Raw genomic sequence first — 20,854 nt, forward strand, 5'->3', positions numbered from 1 at the left:
TGAGGATTCAACAGCTATTTACTGAAGGCCTACCAACTTCCAGGCAGTAAATCATAAAGCAATGAATACAAGAGACAAAACCCTCTGGTTTCAAGCTTTTAAAAAGGAAGTATCATGATGAATAGTGTTTACTTAGGAAACGCTGGTACCAAAACAAAAATGAAGCAAATAGAGTAAAATTTTAACAGTTGTTAAACCTAGGGGATGGGCAAATAGCAAATGAGTGTTCATTATATGTTTTCTATGCTTTTCTGTAGGTTTGAAGTATTTTATAGATACATAGGAAGGAGGAGAGAAAGAAAAAAAGAAAGGAGATAGAAAAAAGAACGGAAGGAAGGAAGGAATCTCTCTGCCCTTTTGAAACTTACAGTCAAGTGGAGGAAATAGACAATAAATGAGTAAGTAAAATATACAGTGTGTCAGTTGATGCTAGTGCTTTGGAGAAAAAGGAAGCAGCATGGGGAATGCCCAGGTGGCAGAGAGAGTTCCGTTTTCGAGCCGGAGGAGGCATCCCTGGGAGGGTGACGTTTGAGAGCGGATCTCAGGTCTTCTGGTTTCCAGACCTGGCTGCTGTCATGTCCATGTACCTACAACCTCCCACCTGGGGAAGGAGTCATGGTAAAAGCCCAGAATCCAAGACTCCGGGGATTATGAAATTTTAGGAGTATGGGTAGCAGGTACAAATCTCAGTTAATTCAGAAGAGCAGGAAATTAATCTATCCTGAATGTTTGTTAGGACATCCCACTTCACAAGTGGGCAGAAAATCAATCTTGATCAGTTTGTTTTCTTCCCCAGCTCTTCTCTCTCACACACACACACACACGTGTGTGTGCATTTTCCCTGTGGTTGTGTCTCAGTGTGAGGGTGTCTCAGGCCCTCTTGGCTTACACAGGCCACGTGATCGTTTCATCTTTTGATACCTTCCTCGCTCTACTTTTGGATTCCTCAGAACCGTCTGGGGTCATGTTGACCCACGAAATTAAAAAAATGTTCACTCGTAGCTTTTTCTCTGGCTCCCTTCCCAGCTCTCTTATTTGGGAGGAGGCGAAGGGGGAGGGGAAGGAATGTGCATCGGTCAGGGTCAGCCAGGTCACAGTGCAGTAACAACCACCCCCAAAACCTTGTTTCTCAGGTTTTGTTTGTACTCAGGTCCCCGGCCGCCGGCTTCATGTCCCCTCACTCCAGGACCCAGATGGATGGAACAGCCACCATCCCAAAGGTTGGAGAAAGCAGGGAAGCCTGCCCTTCTCTGACTCATGATGTACTCACTATGCCCCAAGTCCCTTTACGAATGGTCTTTTGGGGAGGAAGGGGGGCTTTTGAAACCTAAAAAGTTGTTATTCTCTGCTTTCACTGGAATATCCCTTCCCTGAGTCACAGTCCAACAGCCTGAAGTGGGGACAGAAAACGCAGGGGGGCAAAGGCACACAATCTTAGATCCCTAGATTCTGAGTATTGTGTGGTCTTAGATCAGAATCTGGGAGTCTCACGATCACAGATTTTCAAAACTGGAAGGTCTTCGAATCAGTATCTTTCCATGCAGGAACTGCCTCTAAAACCTTCACAGGAGAAGACTGACCACCAATCTCTCCTTGTATTCTCCCAGGACCAAGGAGCTCACCCCAAGGCAGCCTACTCCGTTACGGTTCAGCTCCTAAAGTTCTGCTTTATAAAGTGAGCCAAGCATTGCCTCTCTCAGGATTTTCTGCTTCAGGTCCTGGTTTTCCTGGCAGAGCAAGGGTATAGCCATCACCGGGACAACCTTGGAGATAGGCTGAACTGGCAGCCAGCTTTGGGGAATGAGTTCAGGAGACCCTGAACAGCCGTGGGGGCCAAGTGTCTTATTCCTCCGATGCCTGAGGGTCTACTATCATAGTCTGTGGGTCCCTGTGAGGGAGGTTGATAAATGGTAGAGAGAATAAGGGCTTGGACCCAGGCCTAGGTTCAAATGCTGACATCCTGACCCTACTTGTAGGCAACTTTCATTACCTCTGTGATATGGGAATAAATAGTAGGAATAAATAATAACAGCACCACCTCCTATGCAGGGCTGCTGTGCAAATCCGATGGGCTAATGTAACTAAACACCTGCCACAATGCCTGGCACATTGTAGGTGCTCAACTCGACCTGGGTTCAAATCCAGGTTCTGTCTCTCCTTATTTGTATGCTCTTAGACTTCACTTCCTTGAACTTCAGATTCCCCATCTCTTAAATGGGGTTAATATTCCTCATACCCCTCAGGGTCTGGTCAGGATTTTTAAGCTCACGTTTACTGATAATGTGCTAGACTGGTTACATGAACTGGACATTTAATCCTCTACCGAGTAGGTGGAATATTTAAAAGCACCCCAATGTTAGGAATGGAGTAACTGTGGCAGAGAGGTTCAGTGACTTACCCAAGGTCACGGGCTGCTGAGGTGATGGAGCCAAGATTTGAATCCGGGCAGTTTATCCCCACATAGACCCTACATGTGTCAGGGTCCTGGCACATAAGTAGTTGCTCATTTTGTGTTCAAACTGCTGCACCTTCCCCACCCTTTCCCCTAAAATAAGCACAACAGCCTGTGCGACGGGCCGGCTGTTTCCAGCATTCACTCCTGAGTGTCAGTCAGGAGGTTTGACTGCAAATAGTAGAATACCCTGATGCTCCTGACTTCCACAGTAGAGACCTCTGTGGTCAAGCACTCTGCAGGCTGGGTCGTTCCAGGAGTGGTTAGTTCAGAGGCTCAGTGATGTCATCCGGGACCCGTACTTCAGCGCCAGCGTCTTCCACGTGTTGGCTTTAGGGCTCAGGCATGGCTCCCCATGGTCTCAACATGGCTGCCAAAGTTTCAGACATCATATCCTCATGCAACCACCTAAAGGGAAGAAGAGAGGAACGTCTCCCTACACGGCTTCTTATAATCGAGGCAAGCCCTCCTCAGAACCCCCTGGCAGACTTTGTGTCTCCTCCATGAGAACGGGGTCATAGTCCCATGGAAGTCCGCTAGGGCTCACTGATAGCCATCTTTCTAGGTGCACGGCCAGGCTACAGTTCCCAGCCCCCTGTGCAGTTAGGTGTGGCCATGTGACCGAGTCTGGCCAATGGGATATGAGCAGAAATACATCGTTTTCAGGTCTGGCCTACGATCCTTGCCGTCTTTCCCCATCTACCTGCTGAATAAGGACGAGGAAGGCCAAATCACAAGCTAGGAAGGGAGGGTCTCTGTCCCTAAATGGCTGTACAGATCAAAATGTTTCTGTTAAGACTTCCCATACGGGCATGTGAGAAAGAACCAAACGTGGTGGAAAGCCACTGAAATCTTGGAGGTATTTGTTACAGCGGCTAGCATGACTTAACCCAGCCGATACACAAGCCCGTCCCTGAAAACGAGCCACGGGGACTGGAGAATCTTGAATGGCTTAGCCCCTGGGGCTGGAGAAGAGACTTCTTGAACACATTGCCCACCCCTATCCCAGAGCAAAGGCAAGGCTCTAGAGAGAAGGCCGGAGGCAGGAAAGAGAATGGGCAGTCGTTTCTGGATCTGAGCTGGATCAAGGGCCCCGAAAGGATGGGGCCTGGGAGACGCTGCCTTCCTCCCCGGCCAGTGCTGAGAGCGGCACATACAGAGAGGGGAAGGCTTCTGTAGGTAGCCAAATTTGCCTGGGCCGACCTGCTGTCACCAGCCCCTCTGTTGGCTCAGCCCTCGGGCCCACACCCCGTGGATCCTCTATCCTGTGGACGGCAGAGAATCGGCGGGGAAGGGGGGCTGTTGAATCACCATGCATGATAGCTCCGCTTGAGGAATATGGGTTTCTGAGAACAGCGTACCTGGGGACCCTTGGCAAATGGAATCTCCTGAGCCTCAGTCCTGGCGGGCTGTGCAGGGCTTACTTGGGCTGCTGCTCTCTCCTCTCCTTGGGGAGGGGATCTTGCAGGGTGGGTAAAAGGCCAGACTTTCACATATCAGTTCCACAACCTTCTAGCCTGGCCAGCTGGACAAGTGAGCTCACCTCCCTGAACCTGAACGTTCCCATCTACAAAGGGAGGAGAGGAAGGTGAGTTCCTTCAACGTGGGTGGAGACGAAATGAAATAATCCAGAGGAGGTGTCAAGCTGAAGACCGTGAGCCTGGTTAGCGCTCCTTAAGTGCTGGCTGTCGTTATTGCTGGGTTGAGGGGGCCCACATAGGTTCCATCGCTACCCCCTCCCCATCCTGCTTAGGTCTGACAGGGGCCGCAGCACTCCTAGAAGAGCTTTGTCCTCCCCGGAGCAGATGTGCTGGACAGAAGCCTGCCCTGACCCAGCCCTGACTCCTCCTCTTGTCCACATGCCACTAATCTGCTCCAAGCCTCAGTTTTCCCGCTTGAGCAATGGGTGAAGTCAGCCCTCCCCCACCCCCACCCCTGACCTCACAACTGTTACAGAATTCAGCCGAAGCAGTAAATCATTGCGCTTCAGTACACAGATACCACAGGCACGCTGCCCTGGGTTCAAAGCCAGCTCTGGGCTTTTCGCATTTTATGACCTGGAAAATGCCATTGAATTCAGGTTTGGGGGCTTTTGGATGGTATAACACTGGTTCCTAGCTCACTGGAGGGATGAAGGAGACCAGCACGTGAGGTACTCAGCTCTAAGCCTGAGACTTAGGAAGGGTTCAATTAATAGTAGCAAGTATTGTTATCACGAGTGCTCTCAGGATTTTGGAAAGTACGGAGAGGGCTGTAAGTTGAGAGGTTCTTAGGTCAATCTCCATGATACCAAAGAAGAAAGTTCCCCCTTCCCTGTGAGGCCACTTGGGCCCCCATTCTCTCCCTGCCCCAACTGCTCTTCCAGAGCTCAGTCCCTAGACCCTCTTCCTAGAGTTGCATGGTAGGCAGGGTGGTGTAGGGCTGGGAGTCTGGAGCTTTGAGTTCTAGTCTGGCTTCCACTGCTCTCTGGCTGTGTGGCTCCAGGCAAGTGTATCACCCTTTATGGGCCTCCTTAACAATCATGTGAGGCAATAAGAGCTGCAGGCTCCACCCTAAGGACCATGTGATATGACATTCACTGACTGCTTCTTCACAACAGCCAGTGGCCAAGGAGAGAGGGTGTGGCTCCCTAGCAGGCTCAGGGTCAGGGTCACTGCTCTGTGTGGAATCTGGTCTCTGTTGCCCAGAACTGTGTCTCCTGATGCCTAGAATTCCACCATTAGTGACTCATGCCTTTGGGAAATCATCACCCTCAGCCCACTAAGTAACAGCAATAACAGTCTCTCGTGGCTTCTCTTTGCAGGGAGCGTTCATACGGCACGGTCCCACCGGGTCTCCGCACGCTACCGTGAGGTAGGCAGCGAAGCGAGGAGAATTTGAATCGGATGCAGAAAGCCATGTGCCCAAAGCGACACGGCAAGTTAGTGGTGGATCCGGAGGCCTGGAGTCTCCTGGCGTCTTGGTCAGTGCACGTATCTCCCCCGACAACTTTGCTTTATAATGCGGCTCTGGATTTTTGTGCTCCCCTATGTATAACATTATTCCCACCAGCCAAAATGTGGAAGTAACCCAGGTGTCCATGGGAGATGGTTGAGTGAGTGAATGACAAATGTACGTGCAACGGCATATTACTCAGCCTTGATAAGGAAGGACGTTTTGACCCAGGCTACAACATGGATGAACCATGAGGACGTTCAGGTACCTGGAGTAATCAGGTGCATAGAGACAGAAAGTACAAGCGTGGTGGCCTGGGGCTGGGGAAGGGGAAGGAGAAGTTCATGTTTGATGGAAACAGATTCAAAACAGAGTTTGAACCTCACAGGACGACAAGAGCTCTGGGGATGGATGGTGGTGATGGCAGCATAACCATGTGAATGGGCTTAATGCCACAGAGCTGTACATTTTCAAATGTTAAGGTGGCAAATTTTATGTTACATGTACTTTGTCAAAGTTTAAAATTAGTTGCTATTTTTTTTTTAATTGCTGCTTCTGAGAGGAAGACAGTAAGCTGTAACCTTTTAAAGGACGTGTAACTTTGTTTCTCATGACTTGTATCAGTCAGGATAGGCTAAGTCATACTGCTGTAACAAACAGCCCCCAAAATCTGACTTCTGAGTCAAACACTTGCTCCCTGCACTGTACCACCTCACACACTAAATCCTGTACCCCATGGAATGCTCTTCCTTGCTGTTCTAAACATCTCCCTACTCTACCTGCACCCTAGGCCCAGGATAAGGCAATGGAATTGGTCAGATTCACCCTTGGCTGGGCATGTGGCTGTGGGTAAGCCAGTTAACTTCTCTAAGCCTCAGTTTACTCATCTGGGAAATGGGGACAATAACAGAACGTATCTTGAGGGGAGAATCAAGGGAGCATTTCACATGGCTTCAGGTATGCCATCAGGCTGTGGGTCCATTTAAGCCTGGTGTAGAGTTTGGCACCCAGACAGGAACGGGGTAGGCTTTAGCCTCCTGCCGACAAGGCCCTCAGCTTGAACAATCCCAGGAGAAACACCTTCTTCCAGCCAGCCTTGCGTCAGGGCCAGGGAATGGGTGGGATAGGAGCCAGAGGCTGCAAAGACAGTTGTCTCGAGCCTGAAATACTTTTCTCCCCAATGATCTGTTTTCAATTTCTCATTCTTCACCCCCCCCCCCTTTTTAGAACCTGCCCTGCCAAGGAACAAGCATGTTAGTGTGCGTCAGCCCCTAGCCCAGCCAGCATCCCACCCTTGGGGAATTTCTGCTTTAAATAGTGAGGCATGGGACCTTTCAACATGCCACGTGTGTTCCAGCCTCCACACCTTTGCATGTGCTATTCTTTCTCCCTACCGTGCTTTTCCTTGTCTCCTGGGTCTATTCCGATTTTGCTCATCACCTGTCAAAGTTTGGCTGCAGGAACCTCTCCTGCCACAGCTCCTCTGATTGCTCCCCCCACCCCCACTGTTAACACATCTCCCCAGGTCTGCACACATATCTTGATTTCGTGTGTCCTCTAGTTACCTAACACTTTTGAAAGCACAGTGTCAGCCGGTTCTTTGCAAAGTCTGAGGCTTTCATGAATTGAAGAGTGCTTTCATCATCCTCATGTCAATGGGAGGCAATTATTATTGTTATATCCCTATTTTCCAGATGAGAAAATGGAGCTCCTGAGAGCAGAAGTGTGTGGTCGCACAAATGGGAAGTCAGGACCTCCATATCTGAGAATAGAGGCTCTCGCTAAGCCACCCTGCTGGGCTGAGCACAGTAGGCAGGTGCCTAGAAATGCACCAGCAGAGGAGGGGGCGGGTACGGCAGAACCGGTGACCTGCTTCTTCTTTCTGGACTTGCAGCTGGCCTACATTTCCCAGCTTCCCTTGCAAGGGAAGCAAGGTCTTTTTGAGAGACTGGTTAAGAAAGTGGGCCCAATTCTCCATCCCTCACTGTTCCTACGTCCCTTTGCAATGTGACTTTGACCTAGCTCCTCCATTCAAAAAGTAGATTTTATTTCCCTCAAAGATGGGTTGGCCTTGGGTGTTGCTTTGGTCAATAGAATGTGGTAGAAGCAACCTCGTGCTAGTTCTGGGCAGGCCCTTAAGAGACCCTGCAGCTTCTCTCTCCCTCTCTCCCTCCTTATCTCTCTCCCTCTCTCCCTCCTTATCTCTCTCCCTCTCTCCCTCCTTATCTCTCTCCTTCTCTCTCCCTCTCTCCCTCCCTCTCTCCCTCCCTCCCCCCCCCCCTTCCTCTGCCAGGGCCCTGGAGAATGGGAGGGCACATGGAATGGAGTCATGTTGTCTCAGCAGCTTTTAGATAGAGACAATTCTGCCGTCACTTTCAGTCCCAAACATGGTCTCCACTCAAATTGTATCCAGTCAGGATACTCAGGGAAATTCCCAATTTGATTTGGGTTTAGACCGTCTCCCCGGCTTCTTTCCCACAGTGGGGAAGGTGGGGTGGGGGCCTTCTCCATCCCTCCTCCTCTCCCCTGCTTGTGGGGCTGGGTGGAGGTGGTAAGGGGAGAGGAAGGGTCTTAATTGAGCTGCCGCCATCCTGGCTGGCGTCCAGTGTTCTAACCAGCAGACGTTTTGTTTTGTTTTGTCTTATTTTATTATTATTTTTTAATTTAAATCCAAGTTAAAATATAGTATGATAGTGATTTCAGGAATAGAATTTAGTGATTCGTCACTTACATATAACACCCAGTGCTCATCCCAACAAGTGTCCTCCTTAATGGCCGTCCCCCATTTAGCCCATCCCCCCCCCAGCCAACACCCGGCCAGCAGCGCTCAGTTTGTTCTCTATTTGAGTCTCTTATGGCTTGTCTCCCTCTCTGTCTTTATCTTATTTTTGCTTCCCTTCCCTTATGTTCATCTGTTTTGTTTCTGAAATTCCACATATGAGTGAAATCATATGATATTTGTCTTTCTCTGACTGACTTATTTCTAGCCAGCAGACATTTTAAGCTGTCCCATGTTTCCATCATGGGACACTGTCGTGGGCTTCATGAATTTGGCCATTGCTGCGGGCTCCTCTTACCCTTGACCTTGGTGGATGCACCAAGTCCCCTGCCACTCCTTGCTCAGCCCTAGGAATCCCACACCCATCTCCAACTTCTTGGGATAGGACCCAAGATGACGGACCCCCCTCCCCCCACCTCAGCCCCCAACTGGTCCAGAAACTCTCCTAGTCTCTAGTCCAACATATGGAGGTGCCGCCTCTGTTTGGCTATCTCAGGCGGGGGTCCCTCAGGCCTGAGCTGCACCCCATTCCTGCACAGCACCTCACCAAGGCCCCCCCCCCCCCCGCCCCCGCCTTAACTTTCTCTAAGTCATGAGGGGCGAAGACGGGTCCTTGCCCACTTTCTTTGTTAGTCCTTTGTGCATGGTAATCTGGTCTGGAAGGTCACTTCTATCCTATCTCTGTGTCTTCTGTTTAACAGTTTGATATCTTAAACAAATGGAAACATTCCTTACACTCTGTTCTCCCCCTTGACTTTTATTACTCACAGTATCTTGAGTATTTTTCTTACCTTATAGACACCTCCCTTTTTAAAAATTTTAATTGTGGTTAAGTATGCATAATATCAAATTTGCCATTTTAGCCATTTTTTAAAACATTTTTTAAAAACTTATTTTGAGAGAGACAGAGAAAGCATGAGTGGAGGAGGGGCAGAGAGAGAGAGAGAGAGAGAGAGAGAGAGAGAGAGAGAGAGAGAATCCCAAGCAAGCTCCACACCACCAGCGTGGAGCCCGACGTGGGGCTCGAACCCATGAACCGTGAGATCATGACCTGAGCCAAAGCCTAATGTTCAACTGACTGAGCCACCCAGGCACCCCTCAAGACCCTACTTTCAAATCTTTTGGGTATTCACCTAGACATGGGATTGCTGGATGATATATGGTAATTCTATTTTTAATTTTTTGAGAAATTGCCATAGTTTTCCACAGTAGATATGCTGTTTTCTATTCCCACCAACAGTGCACAGTCTCCACATCCTTGCCAACACTTCTTATTTTCATTTTTTTTTTTTAGATTCTATTTATTTTTTAAAGTCATCTCTACACCCAACATGGGGCTTGAACTCACAACCCTGAGATCAAGAGTTGCACGCTCTACTGGCTGAGATAGCCAGGAGCTTCTATTTTTGTTTTTGTTTTGTTTTGTTTGATAATAGCCATCCTAGTGGGTGTGAGCTGAGATGTTCCAGTTTTTTGCTATGATGAGAAAGTGCAGTGGAGAACCTTGTACTTGCTTTATTCCACACATGTGAAAAATATGTCTGTAGTTTAATTCCTAAAACTAGGATCACTGGATCAAAGGGTATATGCATTTTTTTTTTCTAGAACTTCTTACAGAAGCCTGACATATACACAAAACTGAGAGTTTAGCTGGTGAATTTTCACAAAGTAATCAGACTCCTGAAGCCAGTGCCAGATCAACAGGACACTGCCAGCCCCTCAGAAGCCCCTTCACAGCCCCCAAAGAGGAGCCATCACCCTGACTGCTAACATCACAGGTTAGCTTTGCCTCTTTTGAACTTTGTGCAAGTGGACTCACAGCACATGTGTTGCTTTGTGCGTGAGCTCCATCCACACTGCGTGCGCCTGTTCATTCATTATTACTGTGCCGTTCCGTGTGAATATACCAAAATCTATTTCGCCGCTCCGCTGCTGATGGGCATTTGGGCAGCTCCCAGTCTGGAGGCATTTCAAATAGTGCTGCTATGGAAATTTCTAGTATAGTGCTGTCCAGTAAAATCTACTACAGGATATACTCAAGAACTGAGAGCAGGGACTCGAACAGATATTTGTACATAAACATTCATTGCGGCATTGACAACAGCCGAAATGTAGAAACAACCCAAATGTCCATCGGCTGATGAATAGATGTGTACGTAAACACAATGGACTGTTGCTCAGCCTTAAAAAGGAAGGACACTTGGACACCGTGTGAGCCGTGAAGACGTTATGCTAGGTGAAATGAGCCAGACTCAAAAGAACAAATACTGTAGGATTCCCTTATATGAAGGAGAGACTAGAGCAGTCAAATTTTGAGAGGCAGGGACTAGAATGGTAGTTTCCAGGGCCTGGGAAGAGGGGACGGGGAGCTGTTGTTTAATGGGACAGAGTTTCTATACAGGAAGATGAAAAAGTTCCGGATGTGGCTGGTGGTCACGTGTTTACAGCAACGTGATCATTCTTGGTGCCACTAAGCTGTACAGTTAGAAATGGCCTCGATAATGAATTTGATGTTATGTGTATTTTGCTACGAAAAAAATATGAGCCACAGATGCAAACCACCTATGTAATTTAACATTTTTCTGGCAGCCATGTTTTAAAAGTAAAAAAGAACAAGTATAACTTGAAAAATGATTTAACTCCATCTATCAAAAATACATTTCAACACATTTCATCACAACACAACATCAATATAAAAAAACTATTAAGGAATTAGTTTACTTTTTTTTTCATACTGACAAAATTTGGTGTGTATTTTATACTTACAGCTCATCTCAGTCGGAACCAGCCACACTTCAAGCGCTCAGCAGCCAGGTGTGGCTGGTGGCCGCCATATTGAATAATGCACGTCTAGTACGAGTCTTTCGATTCTTGTATTTTCCATGCCCTTTGGATGCATGCGGATTTGCAGTTTCAATAGCTATTACCAGATCGCCTTCCATGAGCCAAGTTTTAAACCCATCAGCAATGTATGAGGGCACGTTTCTCCATACCCTCACCTGCACAGCGGCCAATTTAATACATCACAAGTGCCGGCTTGTGGATTTAACACAGATTTCACTTATTAGGAGTGAGCGAAACCTCTTTTTCTATGTTAAAAGCCATTGTGTTTCCTTTTCTGTGAACCATGGGCTCACCTCAGCTGTTTTACACTCCCCTGCACACGTCTCCGTGCTCCTCAGGCCCCACCTGAACCTGGGACTAAGGGGGCGCCCAAGGCCAGGCATTTCAGAATCCTAGAGTAGCCTTAGCCAGGCTGTTCCCCGCAGGGAGAATCCCAGTGGCCAGAGCTCTGGGAAGCCGGGCTTATCTTCTAGGGCGTGTCTCCCTCTGCTGGCAGTGCTGAGTTTCTGCACCTGAGCTCAAACCAGCACAGGAGGCCGGGCAGATGGGGGGGGGGGACTCGGGGGGCTGCCTCGGGAGCCTGGTTTTGTCTCGCTTCTACCGCTTATTGCTGTGTGACCTGGGTAAGCAACTTCACCTCTCTGGGATCTCCAGCTCCTATCTGTAAAACGGAAATAGTTAGCCATTCCTCTGAATCTGAGGTTTGCTGGAGGAACAATCAAGTGACAGGACATTAATGGGGTGTGGCACAAAACAAGTTCTAAATACACGGTAGCTGGGGGTTGGGGTTGTTGATTTCTACTCCTGGAGGAGAGGGAAGGTATAGCGCGGCGCCTAGTAAAGGAGGCAGAGGGACAGCTGGACATTTATAGGTCCACCCCTGCCTCGCCAGCTCCCGTTTCCTATTCTGTGGAATGGCCGCCTCACCTCAAAACAAGAGACTGGGACATGCCGTAATGCCTGGGACCCTCACACCCATTAGACCCCATGCCTGACCTGGGCAGGGCCCCAACCTTCTCCCACACTGGGCTGGGCGCACCAAACTGTTGAACAAATCCAGGCTGAACACCTACCGAGGTTTTGGTCTCTCCTAGCCTGGGCTCTGTCTCCCAGGGATGCTGTAGAAAGGAGCACTGTGATGGACGGGACCCCTGTGATCCCATCACCTGAGCACCCGCTAGTTGGTGGTGCTGGCTGAGGGCAGTTTTACCAGAGGCAGTCTGTGCCCCACCCGCCGCCACCCTGCCATAAGGCTCCTTCCTCTTATCTGACATTCAGCTTCTGCTTAATTGACGATTACACCCAAATCCTTCCTCTGCTCTAAAACCTCCCATAGCGCCCCCACTGCCTGCCAAAGCAGTCCAGATTGAATGTCACTCTGACATTCAAGACCACCATGGCCCAAGTTTGCCCTGTGGAGGGTAACCCTAGACTGCCTGAGAAGTATCCATGAAAATCGCCTCTTTCCTTCAAGAGTGAACTAAATGCTACTTCATTCATTCCACTGTCATCCATTCATTCGTTTAACAAAATGTGTCAAACGAATTATTAATGTATATTTATCACCTGTGATTATGAAAACATTCTAGACAGTGGAGTAGAGACAGTAGTCTCAACCAATTACAACTAAAGTGTCTTCATGTTGCAAAATGTATCAAATATGGAATCGGGTGAATGCACTGTAGAGCCCCTCTCCAAGGGTCTTGTGGGGGGTGTGAACCTGCCGTGTGTCCAACCACACAGGGCTGTCACATGGCGCAGGAAGGCTTCCTTGATGATGCTCTCTCCTATGAGCACCGAGGGTTTACCTCCTGGCCCTGCCACCAACCAGCTACATGCCCCTGGTAAGTCATTTTCCCAAGTCTCAGATTATATATATCAAGTAGTAATGATGGTCCCCACCTTGAGAGAGCTATTGTGGGAATTACATGAGATTAGGTGTCAAAGTGCCTGCACATGGTCAGCACTTGTGTGGCCACCATCATTAGCAGCAGCAGGAGCAGTTGACTTCCACAAGATGGGCTCCCAGGTCCCTGAGGGATCCAGAGGTTTTCATTCCTTGCCCACTAGAGGGCACCAGAAGTCACAGACTTGTCCAGTGCTATGACCCTGGCTAAGCCGGCCCCCAAGCTCCCAAGGGGGTAAGAGTGAGGGCTTTCTGGGCTCAGAAGAGAACCCCAGGGCCATCTAAGAGCCTGGCAATTATCCTGTGTCCCTAGGTCTGGCTCACAAAGACCCCCCAAACCTGAGCTTCAGTAAATGGAAAGGCAGCCCTGTCACCATGCCCAAAGCCCTACTGTCCATCTCTGGCTGTGTCCCACAGTCACAGATGTAGCCCTGTAGGCTCCATGCAGACAGGGACCGTCTGGCTTTCTCCCTGTTATTTTCTCTATGCATGGCACATGGTAGGTCCTCAATAAATATGTTTTAGTGATCAAGAATGTTTGTGCAACGTTTACAAACAAGGAGCTCTAAGGTTCAGAGAGGTTGTGTGACTTGTCCGAGGTTACCCAGCTAGTAGGACACAGGGCCAGGGTCCTGAGGAATTTCTTGCTACTCAGTGCCTGTCCCTCACCCCCAAACCCCCTTTGCCCAGAACAGCTTATTTTGTAAAGATGTATTTATTTAGTACTCGTTAAGCAACAACCCAAGGGGTAGGCACTAGAATTTTCCCCATTTTATAGATGGGGAAACTGAGGCACCGATCAGTTAACTAACTTGCCCAGGTCATACAGCCAGTAAATGGTAGAATCAAGATTCTAATCCAGGAAGGCTGTCGCTAAAATGCTTGCCGTTGACCGCTATGTGAGGCCTCCTCTACATGTGAATCTTGTCTTCTCAACTCCTTGGGGACCTTTGGAGGACCTGGATGGTGTCTTCTTTTCTGCAGTCCCTGGAGCTCCTGGCACAGGGTTGGGCTGTATGTAGGGTCTCAGTTCAGGCCTTCCAGCTGGGGATTTGCCCAGCAGATGAGGCCCTCTAGTTGCTGTCCAGAAGTTAGTGGGTGGCCCTTGGTTTCTGGCACAAGGTCATTGCTGCCCTTTGAGCCTATAGCCACCTGTCCCTGCCTCACCCAGTCCTGTACACACACCTGCCAGCAGCAGACGGTGCTTTGAGGGTAAGTTGGACTTTGGGCCCTTTATCTGCACCCCTTTTCCCACTCTTAGACATGAGTCCAAAAGTGTATGGCCTCTATGCACATGCATATGTGTGTGTGCATAGCTCACACGTACACATGTGCCCATGCGCATACCTGTGGATATGAGCAGTCCTGCACGTAAGTGCCCATGTGAGTCTAGGTGTGGCATGAACGCTCCTGGGTATGTCCAAGGCTGTAGGCGCGGATCTGAGTGTGAACATGAGTTTATGTGCAGCTGTGCACATGTGTGGGTAATGTGGAAAGACAGACCACCATAGCGGAAGGGAACCCCTTGCCAGACATGTGGTAAGTGCCAAAATATTAGCTACTGTATTGTTAGCCTCCCAAGTTGCGTGGAGATTCTATAAAATGGTAGGTTTGAAGGATCTGGCTCAAGGAATGCTTCTGTGGGATGCTTGGGTGGGTCAGTCAGTTAAGCGTGCAACTCTTGATTTTGGCTCAGGTCATGATCTCACAGTTTGTGGGATCGAGCCCCGAGTTGTGCTCTGTGCAAACAGTGAGGAGCCTGCTTGGGATTCTCTCTCTCCCTCTCTCTCTGCCCGTACCCCACTCACTCTCTCTTTATCTCTCTCAAAAATAAATACTTTTTTAAAAAAAGAAATGGTTCTCCCATCACCCTTAAATCAATAGTTATTTCTTCTTTCCCTCAATTTTATCACTGCAAGGGCACCATAACAATAGTCCAGGGAGTTTGGGAAATAGAGATGGGGAAGGGTGGGGAATCTATCACCGGGGCCCCCATCACCCCTACCCAGTGGTATTTACATCTTTGCTGTTCCTTTCCCAGCCTTGTGCATCTGTCAGCTAGCTCGAGGCTTGGAACACAGCACGTTGGTCAAAACGCATTTGAATGAATTAACAAACATACGTTGTTTTCAGATATGATGACTGAACTGGGTATTTTTTCAGCCTGCTTTTGTTTACTTATTGTAAGCATTTTCCATGTGACAACCAGTCTTTATATTGAAGATAATAGAAGAAAATTAGAAACTACCCCATGTCCCCAAACAAGGAAACAGTCATTTATGGAAGAGCAAGCCTAAGGAGTGTTATGAATTCGTCATGGACATTTTTTTTTTCATATAAGATTTTTTTTTCCCTCTTTTTGGGACACGTTAGTGTTTCCATACTGGGAAAAGGGTGTCCCAGGATTTACCTGTCCCCGGAAACAAAGCAGATTCCATTGAAAAAGATGGAGATGTTAGCCATCAGGGAAAAGCACACCAACACCCCAGTGAGATCCGGCTACACTCCCTCTAGGATGGCTAAAAATAAAAAAAGACCGACAGTAACAAGTGTTGGTAAGGATGTGAAGGAATTAGAACCTTCATATACTGCTGGTGGGAATGTAAGGTGGTGTAGCTGCTTTGGAAAATAGTCTGGCAGATCCTCACAAGGTTAAAAATAGAGCTACCCTATGACCCAGCATTTCCACCCTGGGGTATATACCCAAGAGGAATGAAACGTACATCCACACGTAACTGTTCACAGCAGCATTATTCATGAGAGCCGAAAGGTGGAAACAATCCAAGTGTCCTTCAGCTCGTGGATGGATCTATGAAACGTGGTCTTTCCACACAGGGGAATATTGGCCAGCAATACCAGGGAATGAAACACTGATTAAACATGGATGAACCATGAAAACATTATGCTAAGTGAAAGAAGGCTGTCACAGAAGACTGTGCAAGGTTTCCATTTTGTATGATTCCATTTACTTGAAGGGTCCGGAATAGGCAAATACATAGAAAGTTAACTGGGGTTGCCTAGGGCTGGAGGGGGAGGGAAATCAGCAGGAGAGATGGGAACACTACAAATGGGTCTGGGGGATGCTGAAGAGGTTGCAAAAGTGATTGTGAGAAATATACTCAAAAGCCATTGAATTGCACACTTTAAACGAGTACATTGTCAGGCATGTAGATTTTATCCCCATAAAGCTGTTGTGGGTCTTTCAAAAAAGGCTGGAGACCCACGATGACGATGGAAATATACAGCACCATTTACTGAGAGCTGGACCATGGGCCAGGTACTTGTCAATGTCATTTCACTTCCAAAGTAACCCTGCTAGGTTATTTCCCCTGTTATACAGATGAGAACACTGAGGTTCTGAGGGTTTGAGTAACTGGCCCAAAGGTCACTCAGTTCTTCAGTGGTACAGCTGTGATTTGAACCCAGATCCATGCTCAATGTAGAAGTGCTTTTGCCGTTGTAGTTCTGGCTCAAGATGGTGACGTAGAAGGATCCTGAACTCTCCTCCTCCCAGACACTGGATATACTGGATATGCAGCTACTTACAGAACAATTAGCTGAATGACTCCCACACATCAGGCGAAGGAGAAAAAACCCACATCGAAGCAGGTAGGAGAGCCTGAGACACATTCTCACCACAAAACTCCCCCCTAGTGGGGAGACTCACAATTGGGAGGGAACACAAAACCTCTGAGCTTCTCCCTGAGGAGTGAAGGGTTTGAACTCTGCATCTGGTACCCCAACTTTGAAGACCTGCCTCTGAAGTACCTTTATCGCCTCCTTGGGAGGAGCCAGGAGCTGGGGCACCAGGACAGCTGGACAGATAAATGTACAGCAACAGGACAGGTGGGGCCCAGGGCCGGGGGGCTCCTCCCTGCCCTTTACCTGGCCTGGGCAGCCAGAGGTCACAGTCAGGGCTCTCTATCGCTCCATCAGGCCTTCTCCCAGCGTCTCCCTGTCCAGGACCCTTCAAGCAGACACCCGGCAAAGTGCTGTCCAAAAGCACCAGGACTGGTTTGGCAAACAGAATCTGCTCCAACCTGTCCACCGGGAAGCCCTCAGGTGTTCCTATCTTTACTGTACGGAGATAATCATACATGTGCACAGAGGTGTGTGGACAAAGATGTTCATCACAGCATTGTTTCTAACAGGGGAAAACTAGAAAGAACCCAAGTGCCCAGCATGGAGGGACTGGTTACCATACAACAGAACGCAGTGGAAGAATCTGACGCAGGCCTCAGAGCTCCCGCACCCCTGCTGGCCACCCCGCTGTCCCCCACCACCCAGACACCCCCTGGTTGCATCTTACCGTCTAAGTGCACTAAACTCCTTATGGTCCCCAAATCCCCCCCACGTTTCTGTCTTCTCCGAGATTCCCACTTGCTGTTTCCTCTGCCTGCAATGCCACTTCCTCTTTTTTAAAAATATATTTTTTTAAATTTTTTTTTAACGTTTTATTTATTTTTGAGACAGAGAGAGACAGAGCATGAGCAGGGGAGGGTCAGAGAGAGGGAGACACAGAATCCGAAACAGGCTCCAGGCTCTGAACTGTCAGCCCAGAGCCCGATGCGGGGCTCAAACTCACGGACCGCAAGATCATGACCTGAGCCTAAGTCAGACGCCCAACCGATTGAGCCACCCAGGCGCCCCTTAAAAATATTTTTTTAATGTATGTTTATTTTTTGAGAGAGAGAGACAGAAAGAGCATAAGTGGGGGAGGGTAGATTGAGAGGGAGACTCCAGGCTCTGAGCTGTCAGCACAGAGACCAATGCGGGGCTCGAACCCACGAACTGTGAGATCATGACCTGAGCTGAAGTCGGATGCTTAACTGACTGAGCCACCCAGGTGCCCCTTTTAAAAAATGTTTTTTAGTGTTTTTTTATTTTTTATTTTTGAAGTATTATTCTCTGGCTCCTGGGCAGGGGGAGGGCCCCCCTGGTGCTTCCACATCAGAACACGGTCACACTCTCTGGGACTGACCAGGTAACGGTCTGCTACCCATGCTGGATGCCAGAACATGAGGCTACTATCTTTCTGGCTATTTGCAGTATCTACTCTCAGAGCAGACATCTTTCAGTGAATTTCTTGGCAACTAGAATAAAAGCCAGACTTGTTTTCATGGTCTACAAGGCCTCACGTGTTCCAGTCAGAGCTCACTTCTTCAACTCACCTGTAATTTTTCTCACTACTCTGCTCACTGACCAAGATGGTTCTCCAACGTGCATTTCTGCCTCAGGACCTTTGCATTTGCCTATTTCCTCTACCTGGAATGAATGACCCAGTGATCAAGACCTAGTCCTTCACCTCAAGTTGCTCATAGTCTGGTGGAGGAGGCGGACACATAAACTGGCCCTACTCTGGGCCCTACTCTTCACCTGTCAAGTGAAGGTGGCCATCTGCCAGTCCCTCTCCCCTCCCCCCCCCTCCCTTGCAGGCCATTAGAGGGTCCTGGGCCAGAGTGGAGCCTGTTCAGCACAGCATGCAGGGCCCAGCAGGTGTGAATGGTGGTCTGGTCATTTTGTAAGGAGCTGGCGGCTGGGGGCTCAGCTCCCTGACTCCCTGATGGACCGGGGATAGGGGCAGGGGAAGAGGGAACACAATGGCAGGCTGTTTCCTACTTTGTCCCCGGCTGTACCCAGCTGGGTTCAGCAGCCCCTGCTCTGAGATCACTGCCACCAGGTGCAGCTGGCCTTTAGCAGGGCCCAGCTGAGGCTGGGCGGGGCCTCCACAGGGTCAGGTGTCTGGTGAGCAGATCTCCCCTTCCCCAGCCAGGAGGGATTGGGGCAGGCTGCAGGGCACCTCCAGCCCTGGTGCCTTTCCTATTGTGAGTCTCTCTTTGCACAAACTTGACTCCTCTCCTCCCAGGAGGGGCCCCAGAGAGCACAGGATGCCAGAGGCCCCGAATAATCAGTTTTCAGGCACTCCCCTCTGCTCTTTTGGCCCATTCCTGGCCCCCCTACTACTTAAGGGAATAGAGTGTGTGTCCTTTACCTAGACTCACTCTGCTGCCCTACAGAATCCTTTTATTCCTGTTTCCCTAGTGGAAAAAGATGATTGTGAACCTTTATTTGTCTAGCAGGTAACTTTCAGTAAATTAAAGCAGTATGTGAAGTCACTAGGACAGCACCCAGTAGGGTTCCTTATTCCTTTTTGAGGAGGCTAAAGCTTTGAAAGATTGTGAACACAGGGATTCAGGGAGGAAAGAGGCCTAGAAACTCATCAGGTACCTAAGATGTGATGAGCACTTTATAATCAGGATCTAATTTCAGGGGTGCCTGGGTGGCTCAGTCGGTTGAACATACAACTCTTGATTTCGGCTCAGGTCATGATCCCAGGGTCCTGGGTTGGATCCTGACATCCATGCTTAGCGAGGAGCCTGCCCGGGATTCTCTCTCTGCCCCTCCCCCACTTACACGTGTGTGCATGCACTCTTTCTCAAAAAAAAAAAAAAAAAGTATAGTCAGGATCTGATCTCACCTTCAGTCCTTCAAGGTCGGCACGTTAGTCTTTGTTCAGCAGGTGAGGTCACAGGCTGAGAGAGGTGAAGTGAGGTGATTGCTCAAGGAGTCCTCAGAGCCAAGTGGTGGTGGATCTCAGACTCAAAGTCAAGTTTGGCCACCTGCTAAAGCCAGTGCCCTTAATCTCGGTGTTTACTGCACATTAGCTGCATAGTCACACTAAGAGGTAGGTCATGGGCGATTTCGCTCCAGGAAGAAAACAGAGGGTGAGAGAAACTGACAGATTGTCAGTATCCTGCAGCAGGTAAGACAGAAAGCTCTGGTTATTTGTACCAGCTCAGGGTGAGAAGGAGTGGCAGGGTCTTTGAAGGTCATCTATCCCAGCCCTCTCGTTTTACAGAGGAGAAAACTGAGACCCAGAGAAGGGAAGCAACTGACCCAATGTGACACGGTTAGCAGAATACTCAGGGCTCTTCCTCTCCTACCAGAGTGGTTTGAGTTCACGGGCAGGGATGGCAGCTCACCATCACCACCTTCCTTCAGCAGTAGGTCAGTCCCCAGGCTCTGCATGACTGTCTCGCCATCTCACAGAAATCACGTTGGTCCCATTAATGGATACTATTATGCAGATTGGACTTGGTGATCTTAGATGCCTCGTTAAGACACATGCAGTCAGAAGGCAGGGAGACAGGACCTTTGTCAGGCTAGGTTCCGCAGAGAAACAGAACCAGTAGAAGATTGTGTATGTGTGTGTGTGTGTGTGTGTGTATACACAGAGTGAAGGGGAAGGTGGGGAAGACGGATTGATTTATATATTGGGTCACACAATATATAAGGCAAGTCCACCCACAATGTACTGGACAGGTCAGCAGACTAAAAACATAGACAGAATGTCCACGTTACAGCCTTGAAACAGAATTATTCTCATCTGCACAGACTGGAACCCCCTAATTCCAGCCATTTATTTTTTTGTTTCTTTTTTTTTTAATTTTTAAAAATTATTTTAAAATTAATTTGTTTTTGAGAGACAGAGAGGGACAGAGCATGAGCAGGAGAGGGGGAAGGGAGACACAGCATTTGAAGCAGGCTCCAGGCTCTGAGCTGTCAGCACGGGACTCAAACTCACACACCGTGAGATCATGACCTGAGCTGAAGTCAGATGCTTAACCGACTGAACCACCCAGGCACCTCCCCTCCCATTCCAGTCATTTAATGTGGTGATCCAAAGCATGAGCTCTGAAGTCAAAGAATCTGTTTGTACCACCTGTATGGGTTCTGTAACCTAACCTGGTTATTTAGTCTCTTTGAGCCTTGATTTCCTCCTATGTAAAATGGGCTTTATGACTACCTGTTTTCTAGGATTTGCCTTAAGGATTAGGCATAAGCAACACCCGACACAGAGCCTAGTACATAGTGTGCACTCAACTCGTGTTAGCTATCATCATCATCATTGTATATGTGTGAGTGGTTAAGGAATCAC

General features: G+C 48.7%; 2 long non-coding RNA genes across 2 annotated transcripts in view; one reads left to right on the forward strand and one right to left on the reverse strand.

The window, feature by feature from the left end:
* Nucleotides 1-20,100, reverse strand: LOC109272397 (uncharacterized). Its single transcript, XR_002082447.2, has 2 exons — nucleotides 19,394-20,100; nucleotides 1-2,860 (listed from the first exon to the last, which is right to left on the reverse strand). It is a non-coding gene; the product is annotated as an uncharacterized LOC109272397 (long non-coding RNA).
* Nucleotides 14,936-20,854, forward strand: part of LOC109272400 (uncharacterized) — a 16,384-nt gene continuing 10,465 nt past the window's right edge. Inside the window, exons 1-2 of the long non-coding RNA XR_008417717.1 lie at nucleotides 14,936-15,857; nucleotides 16,379-16,524. This is a non-coding gene — a long non-coding RNA (uncharacterized LOC109272400). The remainder of the gene's footprint in view (nucleotides 15,858-16,378; nucleotides 16,525-20,854) is intronic.

This window comes from Panthera pardus, unplaced genomic scaffold (genome assembly GCF_024362965.1).
Source record: "Panthera pardus isolate Hobbes unplaced genomic scaffold, ASM2436296v1 HiC_scaffold_25, whole genome shotgun sequence".
In the NCBI taxonomy this organism is placed as follows: Eukaryota; Metazoa; Chordata; class Mammalia; order Carnivora; family Felidae; genus Panthera; species Panthera pardus.